Source organism: Vicugna pacos, chromosome 30 (genome assembly GCF_048564905.1).
Source record: "Vicugna pacos chromosome 30, VicPac4, whole genome shotgun sequence".
In the NCBI taxonomy this organism is placed as follows: domain Eukaryota; kingdom Metazoa; phylum Chordata; class Mammalia; order Artiodactyla; family Camelidae; genus Vicugna; species Vicugna pacos.
This window is the reverse complement of record NC_133016.1, coordinates 32,056,720-32,078,598: the sequence shown is the minus strand read 5'-3', so window position 1 is coordinate 32,078,598 and position 21,879 is coordinate 32,056,720. Positions and strand designations below refer to the sequence as shown.

The 21,879-nt window shown below is 46.3% G+C and overlaps 1 long non-coding RNA gene across 2 annotated transcripts in view; it reads right to left on the bottom strand.

Annotated features, from left to right (window-relative positions):
* Window positions 1–10,974: 10,974 nt before the first annotated feature.
* LOC140690352 (uncharacterized) overlaps window positions 10,975–21,879 on the bottom strand; it is a 47,769-nt gene continuing 36,864 nt past the window's right edge. For both annotated transcript variants that reach the window (XR_012065614.1, XR_012065615.1), the window contains one exon: window positions 10,975–11,152. This is a non-coding gene — a long non-coding RNA (uncharacterized lncRNA). The remainder of the gene's footprint in view (window positions 11,153–21,879) is intronic.

Below are 21,879 nucleotides of genomic sequence, written 5' to 3'. Positions count from 1 at the left end.
TAAAGATGCGTGGACTCTGTTTCCCCACCACCAGCACACACACGGAGACGTACTCAGGTATCCTGATTGTGGGGAGGCTCCTCCAAATGACAGCAGTGCCTGGGTTCTAATAGAATCCCTTAGCTTGTATTCCTTGAGTGTTTCCCTAGGCCGGGCTGAGAGGGAAAGCTGGGAGTTTGGCTTGGAGGCCAAGTAGCAGCAACTGCCCCCCGATGGAATGTGGAAGTATTTAGAGGACTTCTCCCTAATGGGGAACAAGTGTGACCCCATTCATCTACTTGGATTGAGGCTCCACATCTCTCCGCCACACAAGTTTGGGTTCCAGAATCCTGAGTGTGGGGAAGTTCCTCCAACTGTCAGCAGCGCTTGTGTTCTACTTGAATCCCTTAACTTGCCTTCCCTGATGGTTTGCCTAGGCTGGAGTGCAGGGGAATGTGGGGTTTCGGCCCTAATTCCAAGTATTAGCCAATGCATCTACATGGGAAGTTGAGGAATTTTACCTACAACCAGCAACGTGGGAATACATGTGCCACCTGAAAGTTGCCTGGACTCGGTTTCCCCACCTCCAGCACACAAATGAGGAAGTGTTCTTCTATCCTGAATGTGGGGAGTTTCCTCCAAATGACAGCAGCACCTGGGGTCTAAGAGAATCCATTAGCTTGACTTCCTTGAGTGTTTACCTAGGCCGGGCTGTGAGCGAATGTGGGAGTTGGGCTCTAAAGACAAGGATTAGCGAGTGCCCCTCTATGGGCAGTGGAGGTGTTTAAACCAAATCCCCACTTTGGAACACCTGTGCCCCCATAAACATGCGTGGAATGTCTTTCCCAGCTCCAGAACACACACGAAGACTTTCAGATATCCTTAGTGTGGGGGGGCTCCTCAAAATGACAGCAGCGCCTGAGTTCTAATAGAATCCCTTAGCTTGTAAAACGAGTGTTTCCATGATCCGGGATATGAGGGAAAGCTGGGGGTTGTGCTTGGAGGCCAAGTAGCAGTGGGTGCCCCCTGATCGATTGAGGAAATACTTAGAGGACTTCTCATTAAAGGGAACACCTGTGTCACCATTCATCTGGGTGGAGTGGGGCTGCACACCTCCCCCACACACAAGAATGTGTTCCGGAATCCTGAGTGCAGGGAAGTTCCTCCAACTGACTGCAGCGCCTGGGTTCTAATTGAATCCCTTTGCTTGTCTTACCTGACGGTATGCCTAGGCGGGAGTGCGGGGGAATGTGTGGTTTGGGCTCCAAAACCAAGTTTTTTCGAGTACCTCTCTATGGTTAGTGGAGGTTTTTAAACTACATCCCTAACCTGGGAACACCTGTGGCTCCATAAAGATCCGTGGAGTCTGTTTCCAGACCTCCAGCACACACACGAACACTTGCACAGTATCCTGATTGTGGGCAACCTCCTCCAACTGACAGGAGGGCCTGGGTTCTAATAAAATCGCTTAACTTGTCTTCCCTGTTTGTTTGCCTGATACGGAGTGCGGGGGAAAGTGGGGGTTGGGCTCTAAAACCTAGTATTAGCGAGTGCTTCTCCATGGGAAGTGGAGGTTATTAACCAAAAACCCACAACCTGGGTCTACCTGTGCTCCTTGAAAAATGCGTGGACTCTGTTTCCCCACATCCAGCACACACATGAAGATGTGTTCTGGTATCCTGAGTGTGGGGAGGCACCTCCAACTGACAGCAGCATCTGAGATCTAATATGATCCCTTAGGTTGACTTCCCTGTTTTCCAAGGACGGGCTGGGAGCGAAGGTGGGGGTTTGGCTCTAAAGCCAAGTAATAGCGAGTGCCTCTCTATAGGCAGTGGAGGTGTTTAAAGTACATTCCCTCCCAGGGAACTCCTGTTCCCCCAGAAAGATGCGTGGTCTCATTTTCCCCACATCCAGCATCCACACGAAGAAATTTTCTTGTATCCTGAGTGTGAGAATGTTCCTCCAACTGAGAGCAGCACCTGGGATCTAACATAATTCCTAAGATATAATTCCCTCAGTGTTTCCCTAGGCTGGGCTGCGAGGGAAAGCTGGGGTTGGGCTTGGAGGCCAAGTACCATTGAGTGCCCCCCGATGGAATGAGGAATTACTAAGAGGACTTCTCCCTAATTGGGAACACCTTGGCCCCATTCATCTGCGTGGAGTCGGACTCCAAATCTCCCCCCTACACAAGGATGGGTTTCGGAATTCTAAGTGTGGGGAAGCTCCTCCACTGACAGAAGTGGCTTGGTTCCAATAGAATCCCTTAGCTTGTCTTCCCTGATGGTTTTCCTAGGCAGGAGTGTGGGGGAAAGTGGGGTTTGGGCTCAAAAATCAAGTATTAGCTACTGCCACTCCATGGGAATTTAAGGGATTTATCATTCAACCCACATCCTGGGAATACCTGTGCCCCCTGAAAGATGCAAGGACTCTACTTCCCCACCTCCAGCACACACATGAAGTGTTCTGATATCCTTAGTGTGTGGAAGCTCCTCCAACTGACAGCAAAACCGGGGATCTAATAATACACCTTATGTTGACTTCCCGGAGTGATTTCCTTGGCAGGGCTTTGAGCGAAGGTGGGGGTTCGGCTCTTAAGTATTTGCAAGAGCCTTCCGATGGGCTGTGGACATGTTTAAACTACATCACCAACCTGGGAACACCTGTGCCCCATATAGATTCGTAGACTCTGTTTCCCCACGTCCAGCACACACACGAAGAGTATTCAGTTATCTTGAGTTTGGGGAGACTACTCAAAATGACAGCAGCGACTGGGTTCTAATAGAATCCATTAGCTTGTATTCCCTGAGTGTTTCCATAGGCCGGGCTGCGAGGGAAAGCTGGAGGTTGGGCTTGGAATGAAATTAGCAGCGAATGTCGCTCGATGGAGAGAGGAAATACTTAAAGTAGTTCTCCCTAATGGGGAACACCTGTGCCCCATATATCTGCGTGAAGTGGGGCTCCACAGTTCACCCCGCACAAGCCTCGCTTCCGGAATCCTGAGTGTGGGAAAGTTCCTCCAAATGAGAGCAGCACCTGTGTTCTAATACAATCCCTTAGCATATCTTCCCTGATGGTTTGTCTTGGCCGAAGTACGGGGAAAGTGGGGTTTGGGCTCTGAATCAAAGTAGTAGCGGGTGCCTCCACATGGGACGAGGAGGTGTTTAACTTATAGGCCCCAACTTGGCAATAACTGTGCACCTTGAAAGATACGTGGACTCAGTTTCCCCACCCACAGCACACACACGAAAATTTGTTCTGGTATCCTGAGTGTGGGGAGGCTTCTCCAACAGACAGCACCACCTGGGATAAAACAGTATCCCTTAGCTTCACATCCTTGAGTGTTTTCCTAGACCGGGATGTGAGCGAATGAGGAGGTTAGGCTCTAAAGCCAACTGTTAGCGAGAGCATCTCTATGGGCTGTGGATGGGTTTAAACTACTTCTGCAACCTGGGAACATCTGTGCCCCAATAAAGATGTGTGGATTCTGTTTCCCCACCTCCAGCAAGCACACGAAAATATGTTCAGGTATCCAGACTGTGGCAATTCTCCTCTAAATGACAGCAGCGCATGGGTTCTAAAAGAATCCTTTAACTTGTATCCACTGAGCGTAGCCCTAGGCCGGGATGCGAGGGAAGCTGGGGGTTACTGTTGGAGTTCAATTAGAAGCGAGTGCTCACTAATGGAATGAGGAAGTGCTTAGAGGACTTTTCCCTAACGGGGAACAGCTGTGCCCCATTCTTCTGCGTGGGGTTGGGATCCACACACAAAGTTGGCTTCTGGAATCCTGCGTGAGGGGAAGTTCCTCCAAATGACAGCAGTCCGTGGTTTCTAATAGAATCCCTTAGCTTGACTTCCTTGATGGTTTTCCTAGGCCTGAGGTCAGGGGAAAGTGAGGTTTGGGCTCTAAAACCAAGTATTAGAGAGTTCCTCACCATGTGCTATGCAGGTGTGTTACCTACAACCCCCAAACTGCGAATACCTGTGCCCCATTGAATATGCGTGGACCCTGTTTTCCCACCTCCAGCACACACACGAAGAAGTGTTCTCGTGTCTTGAGTGAGGGGAGGATCCTCCAACTTAGAGCAGCACCTGGGATATTACAGTATCCCTCAGCTTGACTTCCCTGCGTGTTTTCCTAGGCCGCGCTGTGAGCAAAGGTGGGGGTTGGGCTCTAAAACCAAGTATTATCGAGTGCATCTCTATGGGCATTGGAGGTGTTTAAATAACATCCCCAACCTGTGAACAACTCTGCCCCCATAAATATGCGTGGACTCTGTTTCCCCACATCCAGTAGAACACACAGACTATTTAAGGTATCCTGATTGATGGTAGGCTCCTCTAAATGAAAGCAGCGCCTGGGTTCTAATAGTGTCCCTTACCTTGTCTTCCCTGATGGCATGACAAGGCCGGATGCGGGTGAAAGTGGGGTTTGAGCTCTAAATCCAAGTATTATTGAGTGCTTCTCCATGGGATATGGAGTCGTTTACCTACAACCCCCAACCTGGGAATACCTAGGCCCCCTGAAATATGCGTGGACTCTGTTTCCCCACCTCCAGCACACACATGAAGAAGTGTTCTGGTATTCTCATTGTTGGGTGGTTCCTCCAAGTGACAGCAGCACCTGGGATCTAATCGAATCCCTTTGCTTGACTTCCTTGAGTGTTTTTCTATGCCGGGCTGTGAGCGAAGGTCGGGGTTGGGCTCTAAATCCAAGTATTAGCCAGTGCCTCTCTATGGGCAATGGAAGTGTTTAAACAACATCCCAAACCTGGAAGCACCTGTGCTCCCATAAAGTTGCGTGGAATCTTTCCCCACCTCCAGCACACACAAGAAGACGTGTTCAGGTATCCTGAGTGTGGGGAGGCTCCTCCAACTGTCAGCCGTGCCTGGCATCTAATTGTATCAATTAGCTGGTTTTCCCTGATGGCTTTCCTTGGCCGGAGTCTGGAGGATAGTAGGGGTTGGCCTCTAAAAGCAAGTACTAGCGAGTGCCTCACCATGGGATGTCGAGTTGTTTAACCTACTACCCCCAACCGGCTAATTCCTGTTCCCCCTGAAAGATACGTGGACTCTGTTTCCCCACCACCAGCACATACACGATGTTGTGTTTAGTTATCCTGAGTGTGGGGAGGCTCCTCAAACTGACAGCAGCGTTTTGGTTCTAAGTGAATGCTTTAACTTGTATTGCCTTAGTGTTTCCCTAGGCCGGGTTGAGACGGAAAGATGGGGGTTAGGCTTGGAGGCCTAGTAGTTGCGAGTGCCCCCTGACGGCCTGACGAAAGACTTAGAGGACTTCTCCCTTACCGGGAACACCTGTGCCCCCATTCATCTGCGTGGACTGGGGCTCCACTACTTCCCCACACACAAGGCTGTGTTCCAGTGTCCTGAGAGTGGGGAAGTTCTTCCAACTGACAGCAGCGCCTGGATTAAAATAGAATCCCTTAGCATGTCTTCCCTGATGGTTTGCCTAGGCCAGAGTGAGGGGGAAAGTAGGGGTTGGGCTCTAAATCCGAGTATTAGCGAGTGCCTCTGCATGGGAAGTGGAGCTGTTTAACCAACAACCCCCAACCTGGGAATACCAGTGGCCCCTGAAAAATGCCTGAACTCAGTTTCCCCACCTCCAGCAGACACACGAAAAAGTGTTCTGTTATCTTGATTGTGGGGAGGCTCTTCCAAATCACAGCAGAACCTGGGATCTAATGGGATCCCTTAGGTTGACTTCCCTGAGTGTTTCTCTAGGCTGGGCTGTGAGCGAATTTGGGGGTTGGTCTCTAAAGCCAAGTATAATCGAGTGCCTCTCTATGGGCAGTGGATATGTTTAAACTACATCTCCAAACTGGGAACACCTGTGCCCCCATTTATTTTCATGTACTCTTTTTCCCAAACTCTAGAACACACACGAAAACGTGTTCAGGTTTATTGAGTGTTGGAAGGCTCCTCCAACTTACAACATTGCCTGGGTACTATTACAATCCCTTAGCTAATATTCCCTGAGTGTTTCCCTGCCGGGCTTCGAGGGAAAGCTGTAGGTTGGGCTTGGAATGAAATTAGCATCGAGTGCCCCCCGGTTGACTGAGGAATTACGTAGAGGATTTCTCCCTAACGGATAAAACCTGTGCCCCCATTCATCTGCGTGGTTTATGGCTTCACCTCTTCCTCCAACACTAGGCTATATTCCGGAATCCTGAGTGTGGGGAAGTTCCTCGTACTGACAGCAGCACCTGTGTTCTAATTGAATCTATAAGCTTTCTTGCTGATGGTTTGCCTATGCCGGTGTTCGGGGGATAGTGTAGATTGTGCTCTGATACCAAGTATTAGCGAGTGCCTCTCATAGGACGTGGAGGTTTTTAACCTAAAACCACCAGCCTGGGAATAACTGTGCGCCCTGAAAGATGCGTGGACTCAGTTTCCCCACCTTCAGCAAACACACGAAGTGGTGTTCTGGTATCCTGAAAATGGGTAGGCTCCTCTAACTTACAGCAGCACCTGAGGTCTAATATTATCCCTTTGTTTCTATTCACTGTATGTTTCCATATGCCAGGCTGCAAGGAAAACCTGGGAGTTGGGCTTGTAGTCCATGTAGCAATGACTGGCCCCCGATGGATTGAGGAAGTACTCAGAAGACATCTCCCATACGGGGAACACCTGTGCCCCCATTCATCTGCGTGAATTGGGGCTCTTCAACTCCCCCACACACAAGTCTGGGTTCCCGAATCCTGAGTGTGGGGAAGTTCCTCCAAATGACAGCAGCGCCTGGATTCAAGTAGAATCCCTTAGCTTGTCTTTCCTGATGCTTTGCCTAGGCACTGTGTGAGGGAAATTGTGGTTTGGGCTCTAAAATCAAGTATTAGCGAGTGCACCTCCATGGGAAATGGAGGTGATTTAATTACAACCCTCAACCTGGGAATACCTATGCCCCCTGGAAGATGAGTGGACTCTGTTTCCCCACATCCAGCACACAAACGAAGTTCAGGTATCCTAACTGAGGGGAGGCTCCTCCAACTGACAGCAGCGCCTGGGTTCGAATAGAATCCCATAGCTTCTCTTTCCTGAAGTTTTGACTTGGACGGTTTGCGGGAGATGTGTGGGTTGGGCTCTAAAACTAAGCTTTTGTGATTGCCTCTCTATGGTCAGTGGAGGAGTTTGAACTACATCCCCAAGCTGGAAACAGCTGTGCACCCATAAAGATACGTGGAATTTGTTTCCCCACCTGTAGCACACACACGAAGAAGTGTTCTGGTATTCTCAGTGTTCCGTGACTCCTTCAAGTGACACCAGTACCTGGGATCTTATAGAATCCCCTTGCTTGACTTCCTTGAGTGTCTTCCTAGGCCAGGATGTGAGCGAATGTGGGGGTTGGTTTTGGAGGCCAAGTAGAAGCGAGTGCCCCCCGATGGAATGAGGAAGTACTTAGAGGACATCTCCCTAACGGGGAACACCTGTGCCCCCATTCATGCGCGTGGTGAGGGGCTCCACAAATCCCACCCACACAAAGTTTTCTTCCAGAATCCTGAGTGTGGGGAACTTCCAAAAACTGGGAGCACGAATACGTGTTCAGTTATCCTGAGTGTTTGGAGGCTCCTCCAACAGAGAGCAGCGCCTGATTTCTAATAGAATCCCTTAGCTTGCCTTCCCTGATGGCTCTTCTAGGTCGGAGTGCGGGGTAAAGTGTGGTTTAGGCTCTATAGACAAGTATTAGGGAGCGCCTCTCCATGGGAAGTGGAGGTCTTTAAGCTACAACCCCCACCCTGGGAATACCTGTGCTGCCTGAAAAATGCGTGGACTTAGTTTCCCCACCCCCAGCACACACACGAAGAAGTGTTCTGGTATCCTGAGTGTGGGGAGTTTCCTCCAAATGATGCAGCACCTGGTATCTAATAGAATCCCTTAACTTGAGTTCCTTGAGAGTTTCCTTAGGCCGGGCTGTGAGCGAAGGTGGGGTTGGGCTCTAAAGCCAAGTATTAGCGAGTGCCCCTCTATGGGCTGTGGAGGCGTTTAAACTACATCCCCAACCTGGGAACAACTGTGCCCTCACAAAGATGCGTGGACTCTGTTTCCCCACCTCCAGCACACACACGACGAAGTGTTCTGGTTTCCTGAGTGTGGGGAAGCACCTCCAACTGACAGCAGCCCCTGGGTTCTAATAGAATCCCTTGGCTTGTATTCCCTGATGGTTTACCTAGGCCAGAGTGCGGGGGAAAGTGTGGTTAGGGCTCAAAAACCAAGTGTTTGCGAGTGCCTCTCCATGAGAGGTGTAGGTGTTTAAACTACAAACCCCAACCTGGGAATACCTTTGCCCCCTGAAAGATCCATGGACTCTGTTTCCCCACCACCATCACACACACAAAGACGTGTTCAGATATCCTGAGTGTGAGGAGGCTCCTGCAACTGCCAGCAGCACCTGGAATCTAATAGAATAACTTAGCTTGACTTCCTTAAGTGTTTTCCTAGGCCGGGCTGTCAGCGAAGGTGGGGTTTGGGGTCTAAATCCAAGTAATAGCGTGTGCCTCTCTATGGTCAGTGGAGGTGCTTAAACTACATCCCCAACCTGGGAACACCTGTGCCCCCATAATGATGCGTGGATTATTTTTCCCCACCTCCAGCACACTCATGAAGATATGCTCAGATATCCTGAGTGTGGAGAGGCTCCTCCAACTAACAGCAGCAATTGGATCCTAACAGAATCCCTTAGCTTGTATTCCCTGAGTGTTTACCAATCCCGGGCTGCGAGGGAATGCTGGGGGTTGGGATTGGAATTCAAGAAGCAGCGAGTGCCCCCCCGATGGACTGAGGAACTATTTAGAGGACTTCTTCTTTACAGGGAACACCTGTGATCCTATTCATCTGCGTGGAGTGAGTCTCCACAGCTCCCCGCCGCACAAGGCTTGGTTCCGGTGTCCTAAGTATGGGGAAGTTCCTCCAACTGACAGCAGCGGCTGGGTTCAAATTGTATCATTTAGCTTGTCTTCCCTGATGGTTTGCCTATGCCAGAATGCGGGGGAAAGTGAGGGTATGGCTATAAATCCAAGTATCTGTGAGTGCGTCTCCATGGGACGTGGAGGGGTTGAACCTACAATCCCGAACCTCGGAATACCTGTGCCCCCTAAATGATACGTTGTCTATGTTTCCCCACCTCCAGCACACACACGAATAAGTGTTCTGTTTTCCTGACTTTGGAGAGGCTTCTCCAACTGAGAGCAGCACCTGGGATCTAAAGAATCCCTTAGTTTCTTTTCCCTGAGTGTTTTCCTTGTCCGGGCTGTGAGCGAAGGTGGGGTTTGCGCTCTAATGCCAAGTATTAGCGAGTGCCTCTCTATGGGCAGTGGAGGAGTTTAAACTACATCTCCCACCTGGGAATACCTGTTCCCCCATAAAATGCGTGGACGCTCTTTCCCCACCTCAAGAACACACACGAAAATGTGTTCTGGTATCCTGACTGTGGAGTGGCTTCTCCAACAGAGAGCAGACCCTGGTTTCTAATAGGATCCCTTAGCTTGTCTTCCCTGAGTGTTTTCCCAGGCCGGGCTGTGAGGGAAAGTGGGGGTTGGGCTCTAAAGCCAAGTAGTAGCCTGTGCCTCTCCATGGGTAGTGGAGCTGTTTAACCTACATCCCCCATCCTGGGAAAACCTGTTTCCACTGAAAGTTGCGTGGGCTCTGTTTCCCCACATATAGCACACACATGAAGTCTTGTTCTGGTATCCTGACTGTGGAGAGGCTCCTCCAACTGACAGCAGCAACTGGGATCTAATAGTATCCCTTAACTTGACTTCCCTGAGTGTTTCCCTAGGCTGGGCTGTTAGCAACGGTGGAGGTTGTGCTCTAAACCAAGTACTAGCGAGTGCCTCTCTATGGGCAGTGGAGGTGTTTAAAAAACATCCCCAACCTGGGTACATCTGTGCCAACAGAAAGATGCGTGGACTATGTTTCCCCATCTCCAGCACACACACGAAGACTTGTTCTGGTATCCTGAGTGTGGGGAGGCTCCTGCAAATGACAGCAGCGCCTGGGTTCTAATAGAATCCCTTAGCTTGTATTCACTGAGTGTTTCCCTAAGCCGGGCTGCGAGGGAATATGGGTTTTGGTCTTGGAGTCCAAGAAACATCGAATGCCCCCTGATGGACTGAGGAATTACTTAGAGGAGTTCTCCCTAACGGGGAACAACTGTGTCCCCATTCATCTGCCAGGAATGGAGCTCCATAACTCCCCCCAACACAAGGCTTGGTTCCGGAATCCTGGATTTGAGGATATTCCTCCAACTGATAGCGGCGCCTGGCTTCTAATAGAATCCCTTAGCTTGTCTTCCCTGAGTGTTTTCCTAGGCCGGTCTTACAGGGAATGTGGGGGTTGGGCTCTAAGCCAAGTATTGGCGTGTGCCTCTCTATGGGCAGCGGAGGTTTTTAGCCAATATCCCCCAGCCTGGGAACACATGTGCCCCCAGAAAATGTGTGGAATCTGTTTCCCCACCTCCAGCACACACACGAAGTCAAATACGGTGGAATGACTGCTGTTATTTTAGGTTCTACAAACTCTTAAATGGATTGATTTCTATCTCCATTATACAAGCACTCCTGGGTAACCTTTATATTCATGTGAGGATCAAAAGAGTACTCATTAATACTATTACCATACTTCTACTGAATTAACTCTTCTGTAACAGTATAATGGCCACACTTCTTAACAACTGCCTCTTAAGTGTCTTGTAAGTCACAAATATTTATTATAAAGAAATTATATAAAAAATAATAACAATTACAACAACTATGTTGTTTATAACGATGATAGTGTTAGCATCTCCCTCTCATATTAAACAATACCCATCACTGGATTCCTTAGGAAGCAACGCCAATGCATTTTTGGACTCTTCTAAGTCTTCACCCAATGAAGCCTTTTTACTCACGCTGGTCCACCACAGCCAGAATTGCTGTTACTTTCATGGTTGACTGCCACGCTGTGATGTTCTGGGCTTTTTCTGGCACCATGCATCTATAATTTGTAGTCAAGTTTCCACGTACCGAGTCTGATTTCCAATATATTGTTCTCCAGAGCCAACAGAGGGGCCACTGGAAAGAGGCCACAAATAATCTGGTGAACCCAAACTGAATACCTGTTTAAGGAATGGACACATAACATGGAGTGGTAGACGGATGGAAGGACAACATCAATTCCTTTACTCCTGTAAAGAGAGAGGGGCAAATGGTGAACTAAATCCCAAAGAGAAAACATATTCACGGTAATAATAATGTTTAACAGTGAAAGAATCCAAACAAAAGGCAAATATAATATCTCTGGGAAGAAGACTTATTTCAAACTGTTTCTTTCACGTATATACCCTTAGTAGGAATAACATACTTAAAAATCTTCAACCAACCATAGTTATTTGCTCATAATAAACTTGGGAATCTTGAAGCATATTATTCACTCTCAGTGTTGAAATAATGCAATCTTGGAAGATGATTTGTAATTGAGGATTAAAAAAAGAATATTGTGGATTTATCTAACAATTTAAATAGAAATAAGAAATGTACCTTTGGGAAAGCTCTGCATAGAGAATGCTGGAGGAAATGCACTGAAAATAGGCAAGTGAGCAAGCTCCCTTGAGTCTGGGAAGGTGAGTACAGCACATTCAGAAAGTCTATGAAGTTATTACAAGTCACAGAAAGGTATGCAATTAAAGTGTCTTCCTAAGAAAAATATTCTTATTCAGGAATTTTTATCTTGATATTTCTATGGTCTGTGTGGTCACAGGAAGTCAAAGTTGTGGTGGTGGCTTAGAAGTTCTTTTCTCTCTGTCTGTAATTTACAGGGCATTGCTACAGATGGGGCAGCAGAGATCTGTGGTAAGCTATTCCATGGGGTGGGGGAGCAGTTAGAAATGATAAGGCCAGAAATCTAAAAGACTTTTAGACCCTCCCCTCCTAACTGGCAGACCTTTAAAGTAAACTAGCACAGGTATGTAACTAAGCCAGAAGATGAGAGGCAAATTTAAAGTCCATTTACTGTTACTGATCAGTCAAGGGGTAGGGACCACTCTGGCCAGGAACGGCAAGACCGTGGATGGGGTGGATGTGTAGGAGGAGCTGACATTTGCTTGTGACCTGAGAGGCAGGGGTGTGTTGCATAAAAGCCGACAGTGCTGGAAAGATGCAGTAGGTCCACAGCCCAAAAGGAGCTGTCATATTCAGGGAGGTCAGAGAGCAAGAACCAGAGTTAGTGATGCCACAGAGTCAGCAGTGTGGCAGCAGTGATATCAGTATCTGTGTCCATAACCCACCTAACCCTACATGAACTCATCTGCCTACAGGGGGCAGGTAAGTAGCAGAAATGTGTGGAGTGGGTGCAGCCACTGGCAAATTGGCAAGTGGACATCCTAAGGTAACACACTGCTCACAGTCACCATATTGGAAAGAGTGCCCCACACTGTCAGATCTCCTTCTCATTGCCAGAAATTAGGAGTTTATTAGCAATCAACCCAGTTAAAAACCCAGAAAAGATATCATTATAATGACAACAAAGGCACAGACTATTCAGAAATAAATTAATTAAAAATGTTAAGATGATTCTGATAAATGACTTAAAAAAAAGAAAAAAATATGATGATTGAATGAGCAGTAGAATGCACCATACTCTTCATTGGGCAGACTCAAGCTTGGGGGACATAGAACATTATTTCTCCAAAGTAAATTTAGAATCTGAATGCAAATTTAGTTAATAATCCAAAATGGATTTAAGAAAAATATCTGAAGGGTGATCGTATTGTTCTTCCAGAAATATACACAAATATACAAATAAAATAATGAGGAGGGAAGTTTGAACTTGCAGTGTTAGGGATATTCTGGAAAAAGATTAAATAGGACCAACTCTAGGAGGCATTAATCTATGGTCATGGAAAAAGTATAGAAATAGTGCACTGAGAGTATGAATGTAATACAATGCATTTCAAGAATAGACGTGGATATATTTGAGATTTTAGTAATATTATAAAACTGACACTTCAAATCAGTGGATTCAAGTACTGGAGTAATTAGCTAAATCATTGGAAGACCTGGCACAGTGTCCTCACTTTTGTTATTAAAATAAATTCCAGATAATTTATTAATTAAAAAATAAAATACCAGAAATAACCCAACATGATTTAATCTGTTCAGATATTCAAACGAGAAGAACTTTCTAAAAAGCTTTTGGAACAAAGACCAATAACAGCAAAGGCCTAGGAACTCATCAAGGCCAGAAACGCCCACTGTAAAACAAAACTAACCCTCGCCCAACCCTCTCTCACGGCCCTGTGTTGCTCTCTGATACTTTCTACTCTTTCTTCTTCCCTTTAAAGTCCAGTCTCTTGGAGAAGTGCCTGCGCTGATGACTCCTCCAGGGCTCGGAGCCCTGCATCCCCCACGGCCCTCACCGCGGCACTGAGACAGGAGTTGCACTGCCGGTGGCTGCGTGTTTCAAACCAGTGGGCATTCTCAGCTCCTGTTTATTTGATTACCAGGTAGCTTTTGCCATGGACAAATATTTTCCTCTCAGTGGAGTGTTTTCCCCCCTTAATTTTTGTTTTACTTAAATAAATTTAAAAAGCCCAGGCAGAAAAGTGTGTGTGCACATATGCACACACACAGATACACACAGATCTGTTTTTTAAAGGCTACCTTAGTCCTCCTCCTCCCTTTCCCCAGTCTCGGCAATTAAAGGTGGGAATTAGCCCTTGCTTTTTTGCCCCACAACCCCCCCGTTTCTCACTATGCTCCCTTTAGTCAGTGTTCAAATCCCTCTTAAGCCAGGTTACAGCCTTCTCTGTGTTGCCTCAACTAGCTTTCTCCCAACTGCTCTGCTATTCTTCTCTCTCTTGGTGGATTTCTCGTCTCCCATTTGCCATGTTCATGGCCCTTTTCCCCAGGGCCTCGTCTTCAGTCCTCCGCCTGGCAGGACTGAATCGCCCCCACGGCCTCACCCACAGCTCCTCTGAGCTCCTGACTGGTGAATCCAGCTTAACAACAGACATCACCCCTCAGATGTCCCATAGACACTTTGCACTCAAACTGCCACACACAGAACCATCTTGAAATCAGCTCTTCCCCTTACACTGCCCCTGCAGATCCTCTTTCAAGATGGGTCACTGGAAAGTCACCTCAGCAGCTCTGCGGCCCGCCGCCCCAGCCCTGCAGTCCCTACTGCAGCAGTCATCACTTCTGCCTCCCATGTCCCTCTCCCTCTGCCCAGGGCCTCTCTGCAGGCGTGTGACACTTGTTGTCTGGGTTACCTGGGTTGTTCCCAAAACATCATTTCCCCCCAAAGTATGGGCCTCTCCCAAAAATAGTATCTTCCATTCTGCTGCTAGAATAACCAGATATTCTTCAACATAAATATTATGCAATTCTCTTACTTACAAATATTCCAATATATACCTGTTTCATTAAGGATACATTCAAGTCTAAGCACACAAGGCCCATCGTGACAGAGGCCATGTGCACCTGATATTCCCACCTATGGATCCTTTGTTCTAGCCCTACTTGTTGTTCTTCAGTCTAGCCAAGCCAGTTCATGCCGTGTACACTTATGTCTCTACCTCTCTGCATGAAGTGTCCACTCCCTCTACCACACATTAGAGAGCTAACTTCCTTTCACCTTTCAAAATTCAGTTCAAATATTTCTAGCTCTAGGAAGTCCAATTTGTGTTCACCTGGTTAGCAATCCATCAACTACTCGCCAAATCTCGCCTGGCCTGGGGAGTGCAGACACCAAGTCTTATCTGTCTTGGTCTCCCCAGCAGCTGATACAGTGTTTGGCATAGCAGGTGCTCAGTGTTTTTTGGATAGATAAACGAATGAATCGGTAAAGAGATGAGAGGTCTACAATCCCCCCCAGTTACTCAGCTGCCATTTTGGGAAGTTCATTCTGCAGAGTTAAGGAAATGTCAGTGCAGGTGGTGGGCAGACAGAACAGAGGTGAGGGCGTGGGGGAGACAGGCCTGGTCCTGGAGAGCGCAGGAGAGGCGTGGGTGGGATAGCACTGGAGAGAGAGGGAATGGACGGTTCGGGTGCAAGGAGATGTTGAAGAACAACTGATATTAACTGCAATAAATTAAATGGAGAACATAATATATGAAGGGAAGATCAAGTTAACACAGCAAGGGTGGAAAAGGCAGTACCAGAGACAAAGAGCTCTCACTTCATCCCTCACAGCATTTCACTTATGGCGCCCGCCCTCTGGGAAGGCAGCGTCAAATTTTTGAGAGACTGGTGTTTGTGCTGTGGGTGCTCTAAGTGCAAAACGGTATCTTATGGCTTCCAGATTTTAAGACTGATAGATAATTTCTCTTATGTCCCATATCTGAGTTCTCAGACAGCAGGATCTTTCGCTGGTGTGGGGAGAGCTATTGTGGTTAAAAACTCAGGGTTACTCTAATAATCTCAAAGGACAGTGGGGAATTCACTAAAACAAATAAAAGAGAAATTTCACTCAGAAAAAGCCATATGCCATATAGAACCTTGTGGGGGCCTTGGGGGCAATATTACCGCCAACTCATCTAACAGTTTTATGTGAGTGTGCTGAAACTCCAAGCTCAAGTCACTTAAACACATATGAGGCCCAGGGTCCAGGCTGTGGTGCTCCAGACAATGACGGGAGGATGAAAAGCCTGACTACAGCCTCCGACAGGATCAGTCCAGCCACGAAGCACAATGGACACGGACACGATCATGCACCATCAAGACAAGAATCAAGTGCAATTCATGCCTAGACAGGAGAGCAGATAATCTCTAAAAAGTGGAGGGGTCCCTGCCAAGGCTTGGCAAGAGTCCTTCCAGGCAGAAAAGCAGAGAAAGATACTTCAGGCGAAGGAGACTAGGGTTGGTGGCTGGGTGCGAGGCCTAACGAAGCACAGGTGGAGGACTCCAGGGTCATCTGTCAGTAGCTGTTCCCCTTCAGCAGCTAAGAGGCATAACTAAAAAGGCAGGTGGGGTGACATTAATGATCATGGGAAAAACTGGGAGGAGGAAACTGAGGTCAGGAGATCACCACCAAAGGCAATTTATTTTAGAGGAACAAAAATAATTCAAAAAGCACTTGGAAATTCTACCTCCCATGAATGAAAAGAACACAATATAAGTTTCACTCCAGCGTTGAATACAGAAAAACAGACTGCCTACTCTCAGAAATGGATTCAATTTTCTAATTCGTCAGGGATTATTTAGATAATAGGAAAACAAATAAATCTGAACAATCTCTCTAGACTAGCTGTTACTCCATCCTGTTATGTAGGGAGAATGTAATTTAGGAAAAAGTAAACTCCCTCTATCTGTAGACTTATAAACAGGAAGCACAAAGGGGTGCCTTTGCAGACATGAACCCGCATGCATAAATGCAAAGCCTATTGACCCAAATCCTTTCTTGTCTCCTAAGCTTAAAAAAAAAAAAAAACTACTTCAAGGCAGTGGTGAGCTGAAAGGGCTCAGATACAAAACGTGCACTTCATCAGCCTTCTAGTAGATAAAAGTGCGCCATGCATAATAGAAAAGATAACGTTTCCTATGGAAATCTATTTTGAGATGCAACAATTTAAAGGCAAATGAGAGCTCAAAACCAAGTTCAACCAAAGAGAAACCAAGCCCAAACAAATGTACAGAAATGGACAAAGACATTGGAGAAGGAGGGGATGTGTGCTCTACCGATACTCCAGATCAACAAATTCATCTTGAATTCAAGCCAGTGATGTGCCATGAGGTCACTCAAGGAATCAGGCAGAAACCATATCAAAGGCAGGTGTGAGATGTGGAAGGGGTGACCCTGTGAACCTTGCTGCAATGAGGCAGGATGCCCTTGCGGGCTTTCTGCACAGGCCGGCTGGCTCACATGACTCTGTTTAGAAGGATATCAGCCAGCAGCTGTGCCACACGGGCTACAGCCCGAGCTGAGTCACATCTAGTAACGGTTCTGAGTTCATCTTCAAACGACATGACCAGAAGGATCTGAGAATCAATGGTGGAGACGTATCTGAATGAGTATTCCATTTCATTCCTTGGCAGTAAACATTCAGCTTTGTACAACATAAATATTGACAAAGATACACACAGGCACCCTATTTGAAAGCCTGACTGCATAATTGCATCTAATGGAGAAAAGCGGGCTCCGTGTCGGTATGCTAGGTCATTGTTTGGCTCGGTAACCGATGCTTCTGAGACCCAAAGCATATTCTAGTATAACCGACAGCACAGAAATCTCCACTGATGACTTACTCATTTCAGGGTATTCATAAAATAACCCCAGTTTGCCCATGGGATACAGACGGTTGTCCCATTCCCATCGTGGGGTGGTCTGTTCTGCTTCTGGAACTGTGGCACCATTAGATTAATGACCCAGCTGTCAAACAGATCAAATTATAAGGCAGGATATTATCAGACCAAGGTCATAAAAGTATTACTGACATTTCAAGCTGAACACATCATCTTCCCAAGAATTTAATTTCTTGTTTTCAGGATAAATTTCTTTTTATTGCTGCCTCCCTACCCTCAAAAATTGTGAAAACTAGTCCTGACCACGTACCTTGGGTTTACCAAAATTGTAACGACTACTGCTACTTTATCTCCTACCTCCTTTTCAGGTGGGCATTTTAGGTTTTAGAAGATGCCTTCCCTCATTTGTCTTTTTTACCCCCATTTCTCTGCTATTATCCACCATGGCCTTTCCAGTCTGAAAATCTCACAGAAAATAAGTAAAAGACAGAAATACAGGGTCTGTGAGCCGGTGATAAGTGCTGCGGAGGAAAATAAAGGAGGGTGAGGAATGTGTGCTAGGGAGGAGTGGGGATGGGGCAGTGACCTTTGAATAAGGCAAAGAAGGAAACAAAGGGGTGGGCAGAGGAGGGGCAGAGGGAAAAGTGATTACAGGCCTGGAGGTCTCTCACGCTGGAAAGACAGCATGGAGACTGGTGTGGGCCACAGTGAATAGGAAATAAGTGGTGGTTTTGGGGGTGGAGCCTTAGAGGCTGCCATGAGGATGTGGGCATTTTTCCCTCTGAAGGAATTGCGGAGCCATGGAGGGTCACCGAGCAAAAAAGTGATACTCTAACATTGGATAGAACAGGTCCAAGACCCTAATATAAGCTGAACAAATCAAGGGCCAGAGAAGTGGCATGCCACCTCAAATTCAGTGCAGAGCTTGAAAGAAACACAGCCTCGACTCGCAGCCCAGTGCTCTGCCCCCTTCTGGATGCTGTCCCACAGAGCTGACTATAACGTTATGTTTTTTCCTCACTCAGAGGCTTGTGGGCCAACTGAATGCTTTCCCCTTTTTCAAATGGCAATTTTTCCTGAAAGGAAATCAGAGTTGGCAGTGAAACAAGGCATGGACCTGTAGCCTACAGAGCTGTTGTCCCTGAAAGCAACAGCTGGCGCGTGGTTTACTCGTGGAGTTCAGCAGAAGAGACAGAGCAACAACAGACAACTTAGCGTCTGGCTGAGCTTCGACTGACTGCACTGCACGTTTGGATGGATTTCAAATTTGGACAGTGAGGCGGCTTCACATGAAAGGCAGGTGTATACATCATACATGCCCACACGTCTGTATGCATACACACGTAGACACACACAGAGCATATGATGTGACTTGTAAAGAGCTGCCTCTTCTTGGTTTCCCACGGCCTCTAATCTCAGCATTAAGCTTTCACTGGCCATGCTCCCAGGTTTGCTACGAGATTTCTTTGCAATGGAACATGCCCTTCGCTTCACAAACTTTCCCCACTTCTTTCAATGACATTAGGGGAAGAGCAGGGAGCACTGGGAAGTGCTGGGGATATGGACTCGAGATACTCCTGAATCTGAATCCACACTTCATGGCTTATTTTTTATTTAACTTTATTTACATTCAAAATGCAACTGTTGCAGATCTCAGAAGATGATTTACACTCACTGCTATGGCAGAATGTTGCGGTTAGTAGACCCACCACTGGATCCTCTTATTCAACACATTCTTCCAATAATTCAGATATTACTGTATCACAAATGCCCATTTCTATATTTTGATATCTGCTTTCCAGTATAATTATCTTCCTTCTTTATTCTCTAAATCTTATGATTTTAAAACATATTTCTGAGAAGTGTTCCACAGGCACTTTGCATATGGTAATTTGATAAAGAGATCCTGGAGATCAAAACCACATTTAAATCCTTAGATAAACTCAACTGTGTCATATACATGTCTAGGTTTAGTCTGCTTACTTTGTTACTTTGTTTAGTAATTTTTGTTTCAAACAACAAGATCCTTCTGTATAGCACAGGGAACTACACTCAATAACTTTTAATAGCCTATAGTGGAAAAGTATATGACAAGGAATATATATATATATATATATATGAATCACTATGCTGTACAGCAAGAATTAACACAATATTGTAAACCAACTATACTTTCAACAAAAAAAGTTGAAATAAAATTGAGAGATGAAACTTCAACTGCCCAGGCTGCTGTCAGGATGAAATGATTCAAAGCAGGCCAGGTATTAGCAACCCCCCTGACACATCAAAACCCCATGGGGGATCTTCCTTTTGAGCAGCACTGGCTAACCGGCTGTGGTCACCTGTAAATAGGGTTAAAGTCACTTAGACCCTTGGCTTGGGATCACCGTGGCCACAGGGTTGGGGGTCACTGCAGCACCTACGAGAATGATGGGGCCAGCCTGCTGCTGAAGCCGCTCCCCAGGCCGCAACCCAGAGCACTGCAGGCAGGTCTGAGGTCCGGCCGGGGGCGCGCAGCTCCACAGCCACTCGGAGCCCTGCGGTGGGGGTGGCGCTGGGACCACGCTCGTCCATCACCCTCCCTATCACCCAGACTCGGGATTCTCCTGGGGGAATTTTTCTCTGCCTCATACTTCCTGTCTCAGCCTCTTGTGGAATCAGGTCCATGCCACAGGGAAGCAGGGCTTTAACCCTCCGGGACCTAAATCAATCACGGTATGGATCCAGGGTGAAACTTCCATGTTAAATCACCTGGCGCTCCCTTCTTGTGCTGAAATGCCCTCCCCTGTCGATGGCATTAGGTCGTATTAGAAGTCCCGACTTGCTTGTCCTTAGCTAAGACTCTGAGCTTCTTGCTCAGTCTTCCTGAGTGGAACCACTCATCTGTGGCAGAAAAGCTTGGGCTCTCGTCTACCTATCATTGTCCACGGTCTTTTGGGTTTTCTGTTGGTTTAAGGTTCTCGTGCAGGGATATCAATTTGCACATGAGAAGCACCTGTAGACATTTAAAAAAATACAGACACTGGATCCTCCCCCCTCTCCAGCCAAGGCTGGAAGCTTTCTTCCTCTAGCAGGGGTTACACAATCATTTCCTTGGGAATTGACCACACATATTGGCATAATCATAGTAAATTGCCCTTTACACTGTGCTTGCCACGTGGCATTTTCTACTTCATGTTGTCTTTTTACCTTCATTATCACATTTAATCCCTGAATTATAGATTATCACCATTTCTGTTGAGGACACTCCTACTTGCTAATCTTGAATACAAGTATCTTTGATTCTCTTAATCTATTTCATTCCTGAGTTTCCTGTTCCTGAATTTAAAGAGTGAATTATGGACACATGTATTTAAGATTCTCTTATTATATTTCTCTGACTCATCCTCTAACCAAATCATATCTGGAGAAGAGAGATTTTCTCTTTTAAACATTTGCTTTTTCTTATTATATAGTAGTGCATACACACAGTGGAAAATGTAGAAAACATATAAAGTAAGAAAATTACAGCCATACATTATCTAAACACCAAAGGACAATGCTATGTCATTTTGGGCATTTAATTATTTTTCTTAATATTTTATCATAAAATTTCCCTAGGAAAGTTGCTTAACCCTGGAATTGTACTAGCCTTTTGTCCAGTACAGAATAACATTCCCAGAAATGACCCCAACATCAAAATAGTATGTGAGGCTGGGAAGGCCACAGGGCACTCAGCTTATTCTCTGAGTCCTACAAAGAATGCTGTTAATTCACTGATGTTACGCATTCGATGCCTGTGAGTCACTCACTCACTCAGCTGGCTTGGACTGAGACCTACGTTATACCAGGTGCCAATCCAAGTGCTGGGGAGACCCCAGAGGGAGCCTGGATCACGGCATCACTCTCCTTCTTCATTTACTCCCAGATTCCTACTCAAGAAACCCACATGGGATTGGGGGGGTGGAGGCAGGTGAGATATAGTGAAATTCATTTCATTATGTTCCTTTAGACATATTTGAATAGCATGAAAATAGTCGCTAATTTTGATAAGTTTTCTTTTCCCTTCCTATGTATTTTTGAGGATGGGTATAGCTTTGGTGCAGCAAGAGTAATTGATAGATCTTTGGTATGCTAAGATTTTATATGAAAAATTAAGAATGAAACTGCACTTAAACAAAGAGAAGAGGCAGTGAGGAAAACACAAGCCACCCTCGAACTTGGCTACAATTCAGAATTCCTGGTTTTCAAAAAAGGGAATCATAATTCAAAATAAATTCCCTAAATATTTTAGCCCATATTAGAAATACATGGAGGCAAAGTTCAGCTCACTGGAACCTAGAAAAATGTGCTTACTTAAGCGAAGGTATAAACAGACCACAGATACTATAATGCATCCTTTAATTTAAACTAGTTCATGTGAGCAAGTTTCATTTCACATGAATTGCTCAGTACCAGTTTAGGAAATATATCCTTCTTGATTGGTAAAAATAGCTCACGGATAACCAGATTCAACAAAATTTAGTGTTCAATAATTTACTTATTTCCTTCAGGAAATGCTTTTGAGTAATCTGAGTTAAGTATTTCCTCTATCTGCTGTATTTCTTTTCACAGAGAAAAGTAGTATTATTTGCACATGACCTACTTTTACTTCTCTGGAAATATCTGACTGTGAGCTCAGGGTAAGTGTTGT